The 17,617-nt window shown below is 35.5% G+C and overlaps 1 long non-coding RNA gene across 1 annotated transcript in view; it reads left to right on the forward strand.

Moving 5' to 3' along the window:
* The window catches only part of LOC123010068, a 13,184-nt gene extending 3,126 nt beyond the window's left edge, over positions 1-10,058 (forward strand). Inside the window, exon 2 of the long non-coding RNA XR_006413072.1 lies at positions 9,727-10,058. This is a non-coding gene — a long non-coding RNA (uncharacterized LOC123010068). The remainder of the gene's footprint in view (positions 1-9,726) is intronic.
* Positions 10,059-17,617: the final 7,559 nt, after the last annotated feature.

The raw sequence follows: 17,617 nt of genomic DNA on the forward strand, positions 1-17,617 counted from the left end.
TGTAAATAATTAGGGCAATTAGTTAGTAAAGTTCTGAAAAGACCCCGAGACTTTTATTTCAAGAAACATAAACACTTGAGCTTAATTTATGAGTTAGTCAGGGTGATAAGCAAGCCACCCCAAGTTGACCGTGAGAACGACGCCTTCGAATCTGCATATGAGTTTTTAGTCTTCACCCACACTTTAGAGGGGTAGCTTGAAAGTTAGCAAAGTGTAAAAGTGTAATTAAGTTAATTAAAGGTGAGTTTGTCACTGAGTAATCTGGGTTCCATTGGTGTGAGTGAGTTTGTCACTGAGTAATCTGGGTTCCATTGGTGTGAGTGAGTTATCACTGAGTAATCTTGGTTCTATTGGTGTGTGATGTCTTCCAATCCAGTAAGGTGTAGAGATTTATGATAATTACCATATCAACGGTAGGGTGAGTCGTTTAATAATTATTTTGATTGCTGTGATGCTGATATTTATCATTGTTGATCACATTCGTCAGAAACCTGTGTGAGTATTGAGTACAGTATCAAACTGTAGTTGATTTGATGCACTATAAATCAGTTGATGGTATTTAATTTGATGATATTGAAGTTGATGGTATTTGATGAGATTGATATTTAAATACTTGAATTGATAATTGATGAATATTATTGAGTTGAGCCCCGACATGTCGAGCTAAACTGTGTTAGTCTGTCTATTCCTTATTAATCCAAGGTTAAGCTTGAGGCGGGGCGGCGTACTTAAATGCCCATTGCACGCCGAGATTAACCCAACAGGGGARGCTGGAGGATCGCGGCGTCGTGAGGCCTCCAGGTCTGGTTTCTGTTTGTTTGTGGACACGGGAGATCACCGGTAGCTGCGCTCATTGCACCCCCAGGTCTAGGTTGCAGAATAGGTCGTGGGGAGGGCGCTGAAAGGTGGTCATTGCACTTGRTCGTGGTCCGGGATACGGCTTCGGCCATGAGGTTCATAGGAACCGCCCCTTGGAMACGGCTGAGGCCATGAGGTTTATAGGGACTTGTTCACCACCTGCACTATGAAGAGGGCCTCCATTGCASGCTCAGGGCTATGTGTGATTAGCAGTTGAGCAGGTTGGCCAAAAAGGTGTTCATTGCACTGCCCGGAACCGCCCCTTTGATACGGCTGCGGCCATGAGGTTTATAGGGACTTGTTCACCACCTGCACTATGAAGAGGGCTTCCATTGCACGCTCAGAGCTATGTTTGATTAGCGGCTGAGCAGGTTAGCCAAAAAGGTGTTCATTGCACTGCCCGGAACCGCCCCCTTTTTATGTTGGTCATAGGCGAGTACCATGAACATAATATCCATTGCACGCTTGGTGTTGAATGACTTTCGGGTCTCGAAGTAGACGCTGGACGGATATTACCGGGGTACTCATTGCACAGCCTAAGACAAGTGGTGGATGACAAGGCAGCGTTGCCTATTGCACGTCAGAACCGCGAAGTGGTCTCTCGATTGCTGCTGGTCCAGAGACAAGTGGCCTGGATGGTATCTATGAGCAAAGGGTTAACCCTTTCACCTGGTTTTCTCTATGCTTCTGGAGTCCTAATTGACTAGGACCGCGACGGTTAGCCTTTTAAACCCCTTGGACAGAGCTCAACCGATTCTATTCGAAGAACATATTTTATTGTTGATATATGTGCATAATTAGTTTGACTTAATCACTGTTGTATTTAACTATTCACGAATTATGATTGTGGACCTCTCACTCCGGTGGACTGGATTACTCACACCCCCATTTTATTTTTACAGGCGTTGCCTTATCATTAAATGATGACCTGACCTCGACACCTTGGCACCACCTGTCCTGACAGGATTATTTCAAAGTGGTTGAGTATTTTCAAAATTATTAAAGTAGTGAGTTGTTAAAATTGCCGCCGGCCTAAAGTAATCTTCCTGACAATTGTTAATTGCGTTCCTTTCGCAAATTTAGCTCACCAACGGCCATTGTAATGAATTTTGCGCGTGTTCAAATCAGCTTTAACTTTGTGTCTCAAAAATGGCCCTACAATTATTTGATTTACTACGTTCTAAGTTAAATTAACAAGTAAAAAGTGGGTAAACCCAAAATGAATATAATCTAAATCTAATCTAAATCTAAATCTAAAACTAGTGAGTGCAATTCAGAGGCAAGAGGAGAACAGAAAAGGATCAGTTATTCAATGGCCCGAAACCTCGTGGCTTCGGTGTAAACATCTCAAATTACCCGGTTTCGCCCAGTCCATCCCAACTCTCATAAATCTTATTCTACATTATTGTGACTTAAWTRGAGGTACAAGTAACCCATCYTAAGTTAAGATTCGCCAYATGGTAWAAGTTGTCATTGTCGGAGCAAGGAGAAATTAAAATGAATAAAACTCACAGTTAATCATCTGGATCAATTTCGGAATCAGCAACTAGTTGAGATTAGCCAGGTAGCAGCAGCAGCACTTAGGTGGAATTGGCACGAAGGGCACTTATTCACACACTTCGACACTTAATCGAACAGCACGACACCACGATCAAGATTGAATTGAATTCTCTTAATTTTCTGGGTGATATTTATATGGAGAGCCCCATGCACATGTGTGATGCAGGTGCCCTTTTTAGATAAATTTGATGTGTGTGTCTGTTTTCCTGGGATTTTAAAATTAATGTGTCTCTTCCTTTATCGTGACCATATAATATGTCGCTGATGACATACTTATCCTGCGTCTGCCCTTTATCTCCCTATTTTTAAGAATTTTGTTCTAATTTTAGTAAGTTTTGACATATCTCGACTAATTTATGATTTCCTTAATGATTTTAGCAAATTGTTCGTGATTCTTCGACAAGGGTGATAGTGTTGATTTGTTTATTTTAGTGCTTTGGTCCAGACAATTTATTGGGTTAGAACTGATATGTATAATGTATTTTTTTTTCCTCATTTCTTGGAATAACATGTGTTTTGGTCGTTGTTCGTGGGAACCTTTAAATCTGCTAAAACTCTTATCTGTTGAAATTTATGAGGGTTGTCTCATAACTCTTAGATGGACATGTGTTTTAATTGGTTATTGCTGACATATTTGGTCAATATTATATGATAAGGTTAAATAGATTAATTTACTTTGATTGTTATATAAATTAAATCGTTGTCTTCTCTGGTTAATTTGATTGTTCCTTTCCTTTTCTTTTTACAATAAAATTGGTGGGTCTAATTGGCCCACCACAACATGTAGCGGAGACGAATTGCATAACATTGTTATACAGTCAATAAAAAAAGCTAGCGCAATTGTATTAAACGTTCAAGGTTCTAACTTTTACTCTTTTACGAGATCTTTAAACATCTCTCCAGAACAACCATGCTTTTTGTTGACAATAAAAAAGTTTTTTGTTTGATACACCACATTTTTTAAAATCAACTAGTAATATGTTTTTTTTTTTTTTTTTTTGTATACGCTCCGATTTTGCGAACTCATTTGAGTCCCCAAAGTGAGTCTTTTCCGGACTCAATAAAATAGTACGCAAAATTATATAGTTACGAGATTTTGCGTACTCAGTCCCCAAAAACAGTTTTTGCAGACTAAAAAATTAAATTAGTCACTATGGTGGCTTTTTTTTATTAATAAGAGATGTAAATTCGTGTTTTGGGAGCTTGAACAAAAAAAATCTTGTATGCACCACGTACGCAAAAGGTTATAGGTGATTCCACTCATTACCGTTCGGCTCCTACGTCGTCTCGTCATTAATTACGATTCGTCCCCTAAAACGCTAAAACCCTATTTTGCGTACTTGATACATAAAAAGCTATCTTTGAATATAATTTTGAATTTGACAAAGAAACGACCGATAAAAAATTTCAAGCATATCGTAATCATATCAAAAGTTTACGATCTCGTCATTCGTACAAACTGATCGAAGCTCATATTTATCCGAGTATTTTTGAAAATTAAAGCTAAGTTTTCAGTACAAATTTTTAGTCGAATTGTGGCTGCTGGGATGGAAGTGTGTGTGACTCATGTTTCTACCAGATTTTCACCTCCCCCAGAGGCTTATGGAACGGTTATTTTTATTGAAATCATGGAAAAATTATTTGATGGGTTTAATTCATCACACGGAAGAGAATTAAGTAATAAAGACTATTCTCTTTTTAAAATATCAACCAATAGAAAAGCAGAGATTTAATTTCGTATCCTAACAACAGCAAATTCGAGCGAATATTCCACTCCTGGTAAAATATAATTAGATATTCAACTTTGCTATGACAACGAAATCATGTGTAACGCGAATTTGCGATTTGGTTCATTGAATAGTCCGTTGAATACCATTCGTAGGAGTAAAGCTACGCACTCTTGGTATTCATAAGCGAATGACCATTCATAAAAATATTCGACAATTTTTGACTACTCCTGGGATTATAACTGAGTGTACCCTACCTTTCACAAAAAGCAAAAGTCAGATAATTTTTTAAGAAAAATGGAAAATCTATTTCAAAATTTAAGAGTAAAAGACAAAAACGGAAAGGATGTAAGAAACAAGATGCGTTTCGTTTCTGGATGGTTATTAATAATATTTCTGCATTGCGCGGTATTTGGGACAAAATAGGCATGGAAGATAAACCATTATATACAAGACGTTTAAATCATGACGCTTTAGAGAATTTCTTTGGTAATGTACGCCAAAAAGGTGGATTTCACCGTTTCCGTCGTTTATGTGTTTTTTTTTAATTATTTGTGCAAATTTTTTTGAACATTCCAATGGTAATCTAAGAGTTTGATTCACTGTTAATACACTTAGCGAATGGCACTAATGGTAGTTCCAAGGAAACTCTTCTGCAATATGAACATTTTTTAAATCAGAAAACAGTATTTATACCATTTACTTCTGAAGCACTTGAGCATGTTGCAATAGAAAATTATCCAAAAGAAAATGTATTTTTTTATGTTTTTCATAATGAAAAAAATGTTTATCTAGACATCAATGTCCCACTTGTGAATCTTATGCAAATAAAACTAATGAAATAACAGTGGAAACAATGCACACCAAGACACTTCTCGTCACCTAAATGTTTAATTTATACGCCATTTTATACACAATTTTAACTGTTTTGTCGATTTTTTAATGTTATCAACTTACATAATATTTTATAGTTTTCAATAGTTATAAGTGCTACCTTCAACCACCTACAATTGACAAAAAATGATGAAAAATCGTTTTATAAAAAAAAACTCCTCGTGTAATTTTCTTATAAGGCCTAATAAAATTTGGAAACGACTGCTATTTAAAGAAAAGTTTTTTATTTGTCCCCAACACGTGATCCACTATATAAATAAATACACACTTATTTTCCTGCGCCTAGCAATAATCGAATATCCTGCACCTTTTCCGGAATTTCCACTAAATTAATTTAATCAATTTTCATAAACAATTTCTGTGAATCGGAAAATCAAGTTTGTCAGTCGGGTTGCCAGGGCGTCCCGACTTTTTTTTGTAATAACAAAAAAACACAGTCACAATGTAGATGAGGAAGAACAAACTAAATTGTACTTAAATGAACGAAGAAGAATTTTTGAAAATGAAAAAACACAGATACCATCCACTTCAACATTTTGCAATTTTTGTAAAACCCCAGGTCATACAATAGTCGTAAAAAATCTAATCAAAATCCCCAAACACATAAATTTCAAAATCACCACTCATTCAATACTCAAGATTGTAGTTTCTGCAAAATTCCGGGACACGATTTCAAAAAATTGTCGAAAATGAACTAAACAACCACAAATGTCATCGTCAAACCAACAACAATTCACTTTTCAGAACTCTAATAATCCTAGAAATATAAATCATTTAAACTTTGCAATGGTTCCGGATTCAGAGGACGACCTGAACCAAGAAACTACCGAGTCCTCGCAAACAGTCGACTCAATCAAACGAATTCAGCCAATTAACTATATAATAAAAAGTAAAAATAACAATCAGAATCATAACATCAATCATAACAAAGGTAATTCACTAGAATTAAATGATCACATTTCTAGATTAAAAGAACTATTTCGACGACTAAGAAAATATAATTTAAAAATTCAACCAGACAAATGTGAATTTTTGCGTAAAGAAGTAGCACATTTAGGGCATATTATATCAGATAAAGGTTAAAACCAAACCCTGAAAAAGTCAAAGCTGTTTTGAACTACCCGTTACCCAAAAACCAAAAAAGACATAAAAACATTTTAGGACTAGCAAGATACTTTAGACGCCGAATATTCAAAAATCATTAACAAATTTATTAAAAAAAGACGTGCCTTTTGTCATTGATAAAAATGTGGCTTTGATACTTGTAAAAACCTTCTAACTAGTGCACCAATCCTTCAGTATCCTGATGTTGAACAAAAAATTTTGTTAAGAACTGATGTTTCAGCTTTTGTAACAGTATTATCACCAGAGAATCCTGCTCTGGTTTCATATAATTTTAAAGGAAAATATTTACATTGTTTGAAAAAGGCTGTAAATCAAAGAAGTCCGGGATATTATACTAGTAAATATGTAAACAAAAAATAAAGCAAATAATTTAAAACGAAAATTAAATAAAAATAATGACAACAATCTAGTAAACAGAAGAAAAATTACTGAAGAAGCGGATGGTGATTATGGTTGTGTAATCGACCAGGTTAATATTGAAGAAACATGCAAAGATGTTTTGAAAAAAATTGTAAACCTCCTGAAAAAAAATTAAGATAATTTATCAAACAATTGAGCAGGTAAATTCATCGACCTGGTTGATTGAAAGTAAACGGTGCATTACATCTTCTAATTTCGGGAAAATTTTCAAGTTACAAAAATCAAGAAATCCCATCAAAACTGTAAAAAACATAATGAATCCGGAGTTTACAGGAAATTATTACACACATTACGGCAGTGCCAACGAAAATAACGCTGTTGATGATTTTGTAGCAATAATTGGCAAATCGGCAAAAAAATCTGGACTATTTATTTAAAAAGACCATCCGTTCCTAGCGGCAACGCCAGATAGATTGTTGGACGAAGATAGTCTTATTAACCAATGCAATAAAATGTCCATAAAATTCGAAGGATATGACACTCAAAGATGCAATAATACAAAAATAAATTAATTTGCAACACTTGTAAATAATGTTTTTCATTTGAAACGAAATGATAAGTATTACCAACTTTTTGTTACTGGCAGAGAATACTGTTATTTTGTTGTATGGAGTAAGAATGGTCTTGTATTTGAAAAAATAGAACAAAATGATGAGTGTTGGAAAAAAATGTTGCCTAAATTAGCAACATTTTATTACAATCACTATTTATCAGCTTATGCTGAAATGTGTTTGCTCTATGTAAAGTACAGCCGCTTGCAAAAAATGTTGGTCGTCATTGTTTCAAATGAACTCTATTCATTGTGTTAAAAATAACATTCACCAATTATTGATTACGACTATACATAATATACAGGGTGTTCCGTCGAAACCCCACATTAGAAGTATTGGGAGTTGGAATAATCGTATTTATTAGAAAATTGGTACATAGTCATTAAGTCCTCCTCAATTAAAATATTTTTACGATGGCGGCACTTCCGGTTATACCGGAAGTGGGTCTCACCTTTGTTATTTTTAATGGAGAGGTATATTTTTTACTGCGTTTTTGGATTAATTGGGTTATTTTAAGAGAGTTTTTATCAGCTCTCCTTATACCTAATTTTAGCCGTTTTTGAAATATTTGGAGTTTTTCAAAAAAATTTGGATTTGCACCTTCCACTTTAAAAATCGGTAACTCTGCCATTTTTTAAGATTTTAAATAAATAATAATATAAGAAGGTTCTTCTCCATGGTCAGCACTAGTCATCCTTATCGATAAGAAGATACATCCCGGCGGAGATACCGAATTTCGCCTTTGCATCGATTATAGAGAACTGAATAAAATCACTAAACCAGATTTCTTTCCTCTGCCAATACTACCAAAAACAATTGATCAACTAACCGGAGCTTCATTATTTTCAATTAAGGATATGGCCAGTGGGTATTTTCAAGTTGAACTTCACCCAGATGATAGAGAATAAAGTGCCTTCAGTACACCTACGGGACACTACGAATTTAAAAGAATGGCAATGGGTCTTCGAAATGCACCCAGTACATAGCAACGCCTCATGTACTCAGTCTACTCAGGATTAGTTGGACTTGAATACTTGATCTACTTAGATGATGTTATTGTTTTTAGTACCTCAGATTTTAAGCAACACTCACAACGCCTACGAGATGTATTTGACAGGATGAGACAAGCAAATCTTAAATTAAAATCAACCAAATGTAAATTTCTCATGAAAGAAGCCAAATATCTTGGACGCATCATTTCAGCAGAAGGGGTAAATACCGACCCAGAGAAAACAAAGATCGTATCCGCATATCCAGTACCAAAAAACCCAAAAGGGGTCAGAGCCTTCTTGAGATCATGCGGATTCTACCTGTTTATACCAAATATTGCCACCATTGTAAAGCCTCTAATTCAGTTAACAAAGAAAGATGTAAATTATCAATGGGATCAAGAGCAAGAAATCGCCTTTAACACCCTCAAACAAGCCCACCTGTTTTAAAATACCCCGACTTTAGAAGACCATTCATTTTGGCAACTGATGCTTCAAGAATAGCCATCAGTGCTGTCTTTTGACAAAAATACGAAATCGAACATCCCGTTTGTTATGCCAGCAGATGTCTTAAAGATCCGGATACTAGATCACCATCGAAAGGGAAGCACTCGCCATAGTTTGGGCTGTGAAATACTTCCGATGTTATCTGATAGGAACAAAATTTACCATCATCACACCCCACAGACTACTAAGATAACTTTTAACCATTATAGAGCCAAGTTCACGATTGGCAAGATGGGCTATGACATTAGCCCAATTCGACTTTGAAGTACAATATTATCCAGGAAAACAACGACATGTAGACACTTTCACTAGAATCGACTATCCTGATGAAACAGAAGAACTGATACGAAACATCGACGCCTATTGTACTCCCATCGTATACCACTTCGAGGCAATTAAAAACACTCAACAAGAGATCTTAATGTTGCCAAGCTACTCTAACAAGAAGGATTCTACCAAGCACCGAACGAAATGTCTTGTTTCCCATTATTTTTTTATTAGTTCAATGTGTTTTCTTTTTCCTTCTCATTACTAAAATATTGGCAAAATACAGTTGAAAGCAAAAGTAATTTGGAAATTCCGAACGTGTCAAATGCAATGCCAGATGTTGGGACCTTTGGTGATTTTATTTTTCTCCGGGACCAATCATTGTATCTTATTAGTTCTACCCTTATGGGAAAGTGACATATTTTTGGAGTATGAGACTAGGTCTTGATTTCATTTAGTTCTGAAGATCTAAGCTGAACAGACATCATGAGCAGCAAGTACAAAAATTTGTGTAATGATTTTTTTTTATATTCGTATGTTTAGGATTTTATTACCTAAATTCTTTGAAAAAAAATATTTATTCTATTTTTGTTAATATTCCTAAGAAATTTTTGATTTAAAATGTTTAAAATTTGCCTTTAGTTATCGCATGTCTGATTCGGAATAAAGCTAACTAATTTGTAATAAAAAAAAAAATATTATTTTTATAAATGTCCTTATATTTAGTCACTTTGATCCTAATGTTTTGCTCTGAACACTTTATTACCGAAATTTGATTTATTAATTTAATTTAGATTTAAAAAAAAATAATTTATTTTCTATTTTTAGGTGGAGGTAGGCCCGCCGGCTATTTGAATGATTACATGGAGCTGATAGCTGACCCCCAATTCGACATTTGGGAAGTAGACCGCATTATGGATTTGGTGCCGATCACCATTCTGGAGACGGCAGACCGGGTCGTCATTAAGTGGTTGGAACGGCCGCCCTCCTTCACTCGGCGGTGGGCTCATCAAGGTGACCTGGGAGCCTTTTCGTCCCTTAGAGGCCATATTTGTACCGTGTGGGCCTGGCGAGTGCCCTCTCTTTACTAATTCTAATTGTAACACAAAATTTACATGTTTTTTTTGTTCTTTGTATGAATAAATGGTGTTGATAAGTTATTTCTTGCGTCATTTTAATAACCCAACATCTCCGTAGTTCCCATAAACGTTTAATATTTTAAACAAACCAACAAAAAAAAATAACAAAACAAAAAACGCACATCTGTGCGAGTAGTTAATTTTGCCCCTAATTCATTCTCATCATTAAATGCGTTTCTTTTATTTCCAAGGTATTAAGTGATCTGATCTTTCCCAGAAGTAATTGTGAATACTACTGACTAAGCGGGTAATTAAAAACCTATTGATAAGAATGTTGAATTCTTTTACGGTCCGAGCGGGTTGCGCCACAAGAAGAATAAAATTTGTTTGAGGTAGGTTCTCCAGCGTTACTTTGTGGAGCCAATTACTTTGGGAAGATAAAGGATTTAAGCAGTCAAAATTCATGTGTTCGAAAATATTATTAACAATTTATTAAACTAATAATTAAGGATTTGGAAAGTATTACAAAGTAAAATTAAAAGAGAAAATTTACGTCTAGCGAAAACCCTTCTCAGTTAAGGGGCTACGCTACGTTAAAGATTAATAAAAACAATTAATTCAAATGAAATGTTACTAGCTAAGTCCAATAAAAATTAAGATAAACGAACAAACTATTTTAGCGTCTAATAACGAAGTCCAATTTTCATTATTTGATTTACTAGGTTCTAGGGTAATCCAATAAGTAAAAGTGGGTGAAACCAAAATGATTATAAAATAAATCGAAAACTAGTGCAATTCAGAGGCAAGAGGAGAAATAGTTCCAGGAAAGGTACAATCATTCAACAGCCGAAACCACGTGGTTTCGGTTTAAACACCTCGAATTACCAGATAACTCGCCCCATAATTCTTAAATGAATTTCACTGTTATTTGTGTTGAGTTACAAGCCATTATGTATGTCGTCATTGTAAGAGCAAGGCGAAGTTAAATTGAATAAGACTTACAGTTCATCATCATCTGAGCAATTGTGGAATCAGCAAATGATCGAGTTCAGCCAGGTAACGGAAGCAGCACTCAGTCGGAATTTAGCAGGGTGGCACTTTGTCACACACTCAATCGCACAGCACGACACTATGATCAAGATTGAATTGAATTTTGATTGAGTCTTGGATCATATATATATATATATATATATATGATATATATATAGGTTGCCCTTTTGTGTCCCCATTTCCTGGTAAATGAGATTACTTGGAATTTTTAGATAATTTTTATGGTTTGTAATTAAATAAAATTTTCTTTATCTTAGCCGTACCCTGCTTCACTTTTGACCCTTACATCCTGGATAAACTCGTTATCAAGAGGTTTTCAAGAATTTTGTTCTAATTTTGGTAACAAATTGACATGTCCCAGACAGTTTATGGATTTTGTTATGTTATTTAAATGAAATGCTGTTGAAAATCCATATTGTAAATGTGGTCAAGTGGAAGAATCTGTACAACATATTGTCGAAGAGTGTCGACTTACGAGTTTTCAAGGAGGCTTCACCGAAATTCATGAGTTGTCGCCAAGAAACTAAAACTTGGTTATCTACTTTCAAAACTTTATAATTTCATTTATGTACTTTTTTTATGTAGTGTCATACGAATATATATATATGGATTTTGGTGATTCTTTGACCCTAGATAGTGTGGGATAGTTTGTTTATCAATTTGCTTCGTACTATTTATTGGGGTGACCACTTAGTTGGGGTGGCTGACTTGTAACCTTTGGGCGGATAAGCCGCTAATATGCTATTTTTGTTCCTGGGAAAATTTCCTTATCGACTGAACTTTTATGGGGGTTGTCTCGTGACCTTTGTGGGTGGATATGAGTTTTAATTGTTATTTAAATTAAATCGTTGTCTTCTCTTGTTTACGTGATTGTTCCTTTCCTTTCAATTTAATAATCAAATTAGGTGGGTCAATTTGACCCACCACATGTTTTTATAATACTTTATCATCCAATAATTACTCTCATCAAAAATAAAATAAAAATAGTTTGTTTTTCATATTTTTTCTCAACTGGCAGTTATAGGGGGATCAGTAAGTGAACATCACCCACTAATTGAACAGATCCTCTGTTTTCCCTTAATAATAAGGTCCAGAGCAACCAAATTCATTTCATTTCTTTTTCTAATGCAATTATGTTCAGTTTCTAACATTCATTAGTGTTTTGTGACCATTATTGAGCACGTTCACTGTACAAGAGCGTGCCATATTGCCGACATTTATAGAAAAGGTAAGTAGTGTAGTACGATTAGTAAAACGCGTGTTAATAAGAAAAGAAACCAAAATGACTATGAGTCAAAAAAGTTTTTCCTCATATAAAATTGTTGAACAATATTCTCCACCTAAAAGGCCATACCCTGCCCGCCGAAAGTGAATACCTGAGCACCAAATTCAAATGGAAACAAAATGGCCCAAAAGTCGTGATCGTCATCGAAGTGGTTAGGAACCTACGTTGAGTTTGTAAAAAATTGGCGGGCAAATTGTTCGAATGCGCATGCGTGAGATTCAAATTGGAAAGGGCACGAATAAAACTCAAATTGCAGTCATATAAAACAACCAAGAATATCAAAGTGATGTGTGAATGAAAAAAAAAAAAACCAAACGACAACACAAAAGTTATGAACAATCAAACAAACGACAAATCCTGAAAAGGAAAACATTAAAAGCTACATAAAACAAAAATTACTCATGATTAATCACAGCAGGAAGAACCGGATAAAACCTTTCTAAAACCGTGTCCAAAAACAATGCTTATTGAATATTATCACACAACAACATAACAAAAAAATAAAATAAAAATACAACATGCAAGACAATTTACAAAACAGTTACGTGGGTTAACAATGGCATAAATTCCTCGAAGTGTTAGGGACGCCGTATACTAGAGGCTCTATTAATTTATCGACTATTTGAGGTTGTTTAAAACGATGGTAACATGGAATTTACTAACAACAACACAAAAACAAAACTGTAGACGAGTTTTACATTTAGATTATGACAGAGTATTGGAGAACTAGGTTGTAACATTGGTTATTATGATAGAAATTCAGTCCAACTGCAATGAAGTTAACGGGCACAAAAAAAATACGAAGTTTGAGAATTTTAATCTTGGCTCTTGTCGTCGGTTCGACTAAGTTACAGCGCGGGTGATTTGAAAACTACAGCGCGGTTGTTTTTGAAAACTACTGTGTGGAACACCTCGCCAAGTCATCCCCTCGGTTCGGCGCCACCTTTTCACTGCAAATTCCCGAGCTAATCCCATAGGCAACTTTCCCAAATCATTCCCGAGGTACTGGTTTCCCGTGGGCAAGCTTTCTTTCTTTCGTATGCAAAAACTTCCGAGCGCATTCCATAAGCAACTTTCCCAAGTCATCCCCGAGGTACTGGTTTCCCGTGGGCTCGCTTCCATTGTTTCGGTGTTTGAGAGAAACAAACCGACAACTTAAGTCACAAGAGATGATAATTTGAAAAATGTTATGAGTTATTTACTGGATTTAAAATTTGTCTATTTCAATTTTCAAATGCACAGGCTATCACAAACTAACAACAGTTTAAATTTACCAACACGTGTAAAACAAAACAAAGACTCGCCTCGACGCCCCCACACAACAAATCTCAAAAATAATTGTTAATAAAAATTTTGAAAACCCTAATTCACATGCACGAATACAAATTAATATGAAACTTAAACGGATTGGAGGTATTTTGATGTATACACCTTACAAACTATACCATGGCGTCCATGACGTCATACCGCGATGGCGGGTTTTATGGCGGGAGATTTCCGACAGCATCTTAGTTACACGGCGTTTTAATTAAAGAATTCAACCCTACCTTGGCAACAATTTCCCTGACAGGCTAATGTCCTGCGAAATTAGGAAATAACACGACTTTTCCAAAAAAAAAAACGCGGTTCACACATGTGGAAAGCCGATCGTCACACCAGGTGTTTTTCCACGTGATCGGTGCTTTAATTGGTTGACAAAACTGAGGGGTTTTACAGGAACTTTGATATTAAGGTAAAACAACAACAAAGCACTTGAGCAAACAAAAGGAAAACTTACAAAAACAAATGATAGGACCACTACACGTCTAGTTCGCTCACTTGTTGATTTGCAAGAGACTGCTGGTTCGTTTCACCCCCGCTTCCGCCCTTTTTCTACCGTTGGGGTGACATCTACTTCCACCCCAGGAAGTGGCGCTAAATTCGAATTCAAATGCGGATATTTCAACGCTATCAAAATGTAGTTTTTATTAGTGGTTCCGAAATATTAGTCCAATCCAAAGAGTGAACACCGTGTTCACTCACGGGCATCTGCGTAGTTTTCAGAAACAGGCTAAAATGATTCTTAAATCAAATTACATGTAAGGTCGAAATATTCCTGGGAACCAACGAACAGTAATTTTACCTCGACACCAGTGATTGAACACCATTTTCATCTGTTCATTTACTGGTGTTCAATCAGTGGTCTAAGTCATTCAAATGTTATAAGCAATGTCTGTTTACATTGAATTATATTTTATTACCTACCATTACCTGTTATAGATGGAGAGCAAATTTTGAGAAGTTTAAATATTATGAAGAGAGCCTCGCCAAAGCTCTTGACGAAATCAGAGCGGGAACATTAACACTAAACAAAGCGTTAGTAACATACAGAATACCAAAGTCGACCCTCCACAATAAATTAACTTCCAAAGTCCCTAACGTGAGAACGATGGGTTCTTCCACAGTTTTAACATTTTTTGAAGAGGACCGTTTGGAAAAGTGGATTTTGGCGAAAGCCAAATTAGGGTTTGCCATGCACCCGGATGACGTGAGAGGTTCGGTTCAAAAAATTCTTACAGAAGAAAAAGAGCAAACCCAGCCGAACTACGGTAACAGAATCTGCTATTCGTAAATAGTTTGATAAACTGAAGAGCTATCTCGAAGAAAATGATGCACTTCAAGTGATCGAAGATCCAAGTCGTATTTTCAATGCGGATGAAATCGGCATGAGAACATGCATGAAATTGGGCTTAGTGTTGGGACCAGCAAACAATTTTACAAACCTTTATGAAGTGGCTTCAGGAAAAGAAAAGGAATGTATAACGGTCTTGTGCAATTATAGTGCAGTTGGCATTGCGGCACCGCCTATGGTTGTATTTCCTTACAAAAGGATTTCCAAAGAACTAGCGCTCTCTGTTCCTAAAGGTTGGGGTCTTGGAAGGTCAGATTCAGAGATGGATGACCGGTGCAACTTTTTTTGAATATGTTGCAAAAATTTTTTTTTTTTTATTTCGGTGTAAGAATAAGTCTATTCCAGCACCCAAATGACGTCATTTGCGTGCTGGAATAAGTCGTTCGCGGTAATTTAATTTTAGTGACGGACTTTCTTCACAATTCATTTTCAAATGTGAAAATAAGAATAATTTTTATTTTTTACAGCCGCCTAAAATTATTCCACACATAAATGTCGCTAACCGTCGCAAAATTCTCTAGAAAAAAAATTAATTTTCGTTTTTTAATTTACAAAATGATATAAAGCGGCGAAATAGAGAAAATAGTATAAAGCACTTGTTGCAGAAGGTTCTTCAAGCACTCATTTGTTCCTCAACTCGCCGCTTCGCGGCTCGTTTCGAAATTTCGAATTTGTGCCTGAATAGATACCTTCTGCAACTTGTACTTTAATATACTATCATCCTTAGCTAGTAGAAAGGGAAGTCACTTTCCCAATCATACTTTTTATTGATGGTCACAAATCGCATTATGGTATACAGCTTTATGAGTTTTGTGTTGAAAAGCAGATAATAATCTATTGCTGATATTCGAACTTAACGCATATTTTACAACCTTGCGATGTTTCCATCTTTCGTCCTCGGAAAGTTCAGTGAAAAAAAGTGTGTAGAGAACATAAACAAAGTTCAAACGTAATGATAACCCGACATAACTTCAGTGCTCTGTTCAAAGAAGCATTTGATCGAGCTTATAAACCGTCCACCATAAAAAATGGGTTTGCTGTTTGTAGTCTTTATCCTCTGAATCCTGATGCTGTGGATTACACCAAATGTATCTCCACAAGACATGAAGAGTTATTTCCTGCAACAGTTGCTACGAAGATTATGAGTCCTGCCTGAAGATTGTGGAGAACTTCTTGGGAGAAGATAAAAGAAGTGATTTCAAGCCATATGTTTCAAAAGACTGCAAAAAGAGGATTTCGCAAGTGTTACGGAACAAAAAACTTATAAAGTGTATTACAACATTCAGTGCTTCTCCGAAAGTTTGGAAACGCTTTTGGGACTTCACGAAAATCGATTTAAAAGACTTAATTAAAGTGCCTCCGATTCAGTAAAAAACTTGTGTTTTAAATTCATCGAGTCTTGTGTTATAAATATATAATATCAGTTTTGTAAATAAATAAATAAATTACGTTACACAAATAGTTTAGTTTTCTTTCACTGCTGTCAGTTAGTTTAACTGAGGTCTTAGCGGTAAAAAATGAACACATTCTGCACTAAAGGGCTGATTTCAAATTACTGGCTCAAAATTGTGTCGACGCAGTCGTAAGGGCAGTATGAATTTGTTTGGTGTTGCTATAGCGCAACTCTGATTTGCAATACAGCAACTCAATTTGAAGTTGGACCCTAAGTTTGCAACTCTGCTAAATATAGGCAACTTTACCTAGAATAGAGTGTGACCAGCGGAGTCTGCTACTCCCCAATAAAAGGCGCACCATATCATCTGAACCCGAAGATATAAAGCCAGTAACTTTACACATAAAACAAACTTTGTAGAAACAATGAGCTTCTTATACTCAATCGAGATTACAGTGATACAAGTGTTAAATTTTTACAGAGACCCCAGCCCAAAGTATATGAAATTGTGAGAAATATTCTGAAAATATATAGCAAACTTATAAAGAAAGGACCTCATCTCACAAATATTAAAGCAGTTATCAAAAACAAGATCCATTAAAACATTTAAAAAATGGTTACATTATAATAATAACAACAGTTTCGACCATGGATGTTTTTTAATAAATAAACTTTTAAATACCAAATTGTTTAAGTCTTCTCGTGAAACAGACAAATCTGTTCAAAGTTCAAAGAAAATTAAAAAAAGTGTCTAGTATTATATTTATATTGAATAAAAAAAATAGTAATGCAATTTACCCCATTATGCCCGTCGCATAGGGCAAAATGGGGTAATATGTCTAAACTGAAAAAATCTCATTGACAGTTTCTTCTAACAGTTTAAAGAACTGTTGTACAGCCACCTTGTTAAAGCCCATTGCACGGGCACCTGACGTAGCCTCGGGCTTTCTGATGGTCAAGTCTTTATGTCTATTAAAAAAACCCCGTATCCATCCCGTTCCAGCCATTTTAAGATTTTTGTTAAAGGGGTATTCAATCCGATTTTGTTCAGCAAGTTGAAAGGCAAGTTGCCTGCATTCTGTAATAGTCAGTCCAAATAATCTCGCTTCCATATCTTTAAGATAATTAACAAGTTCTTGTTCTTGTTGGGTAGTAAAAACGGGCCTTTTACTGCCCAAAACTTTTGAAACGGAATAACCTGGAGTATCTCTTTCTTTTGTACTTAGACACCATCTATGTAG

The sequence above is a fragment of the Tribolium madens genome, unplaced genomic scaffold (assembly GCF_015345945.1).
Source record: "Tribolium madens isolate multiple individuals breed KSU strain unplaced genomic scaffold, Tmad_KSU_1.1 Scaffold_7;HRSCAF=85;Tcas5.2_LG10, whole genome shotgun sequence".
In the NCBI taxonomy this organism is placed as follows: Eukaryota; Metazoa; Arthropoda; class Insecta; order Coleoptera; family Tenebrionidae; genus Tribolium; species Tribolium madens.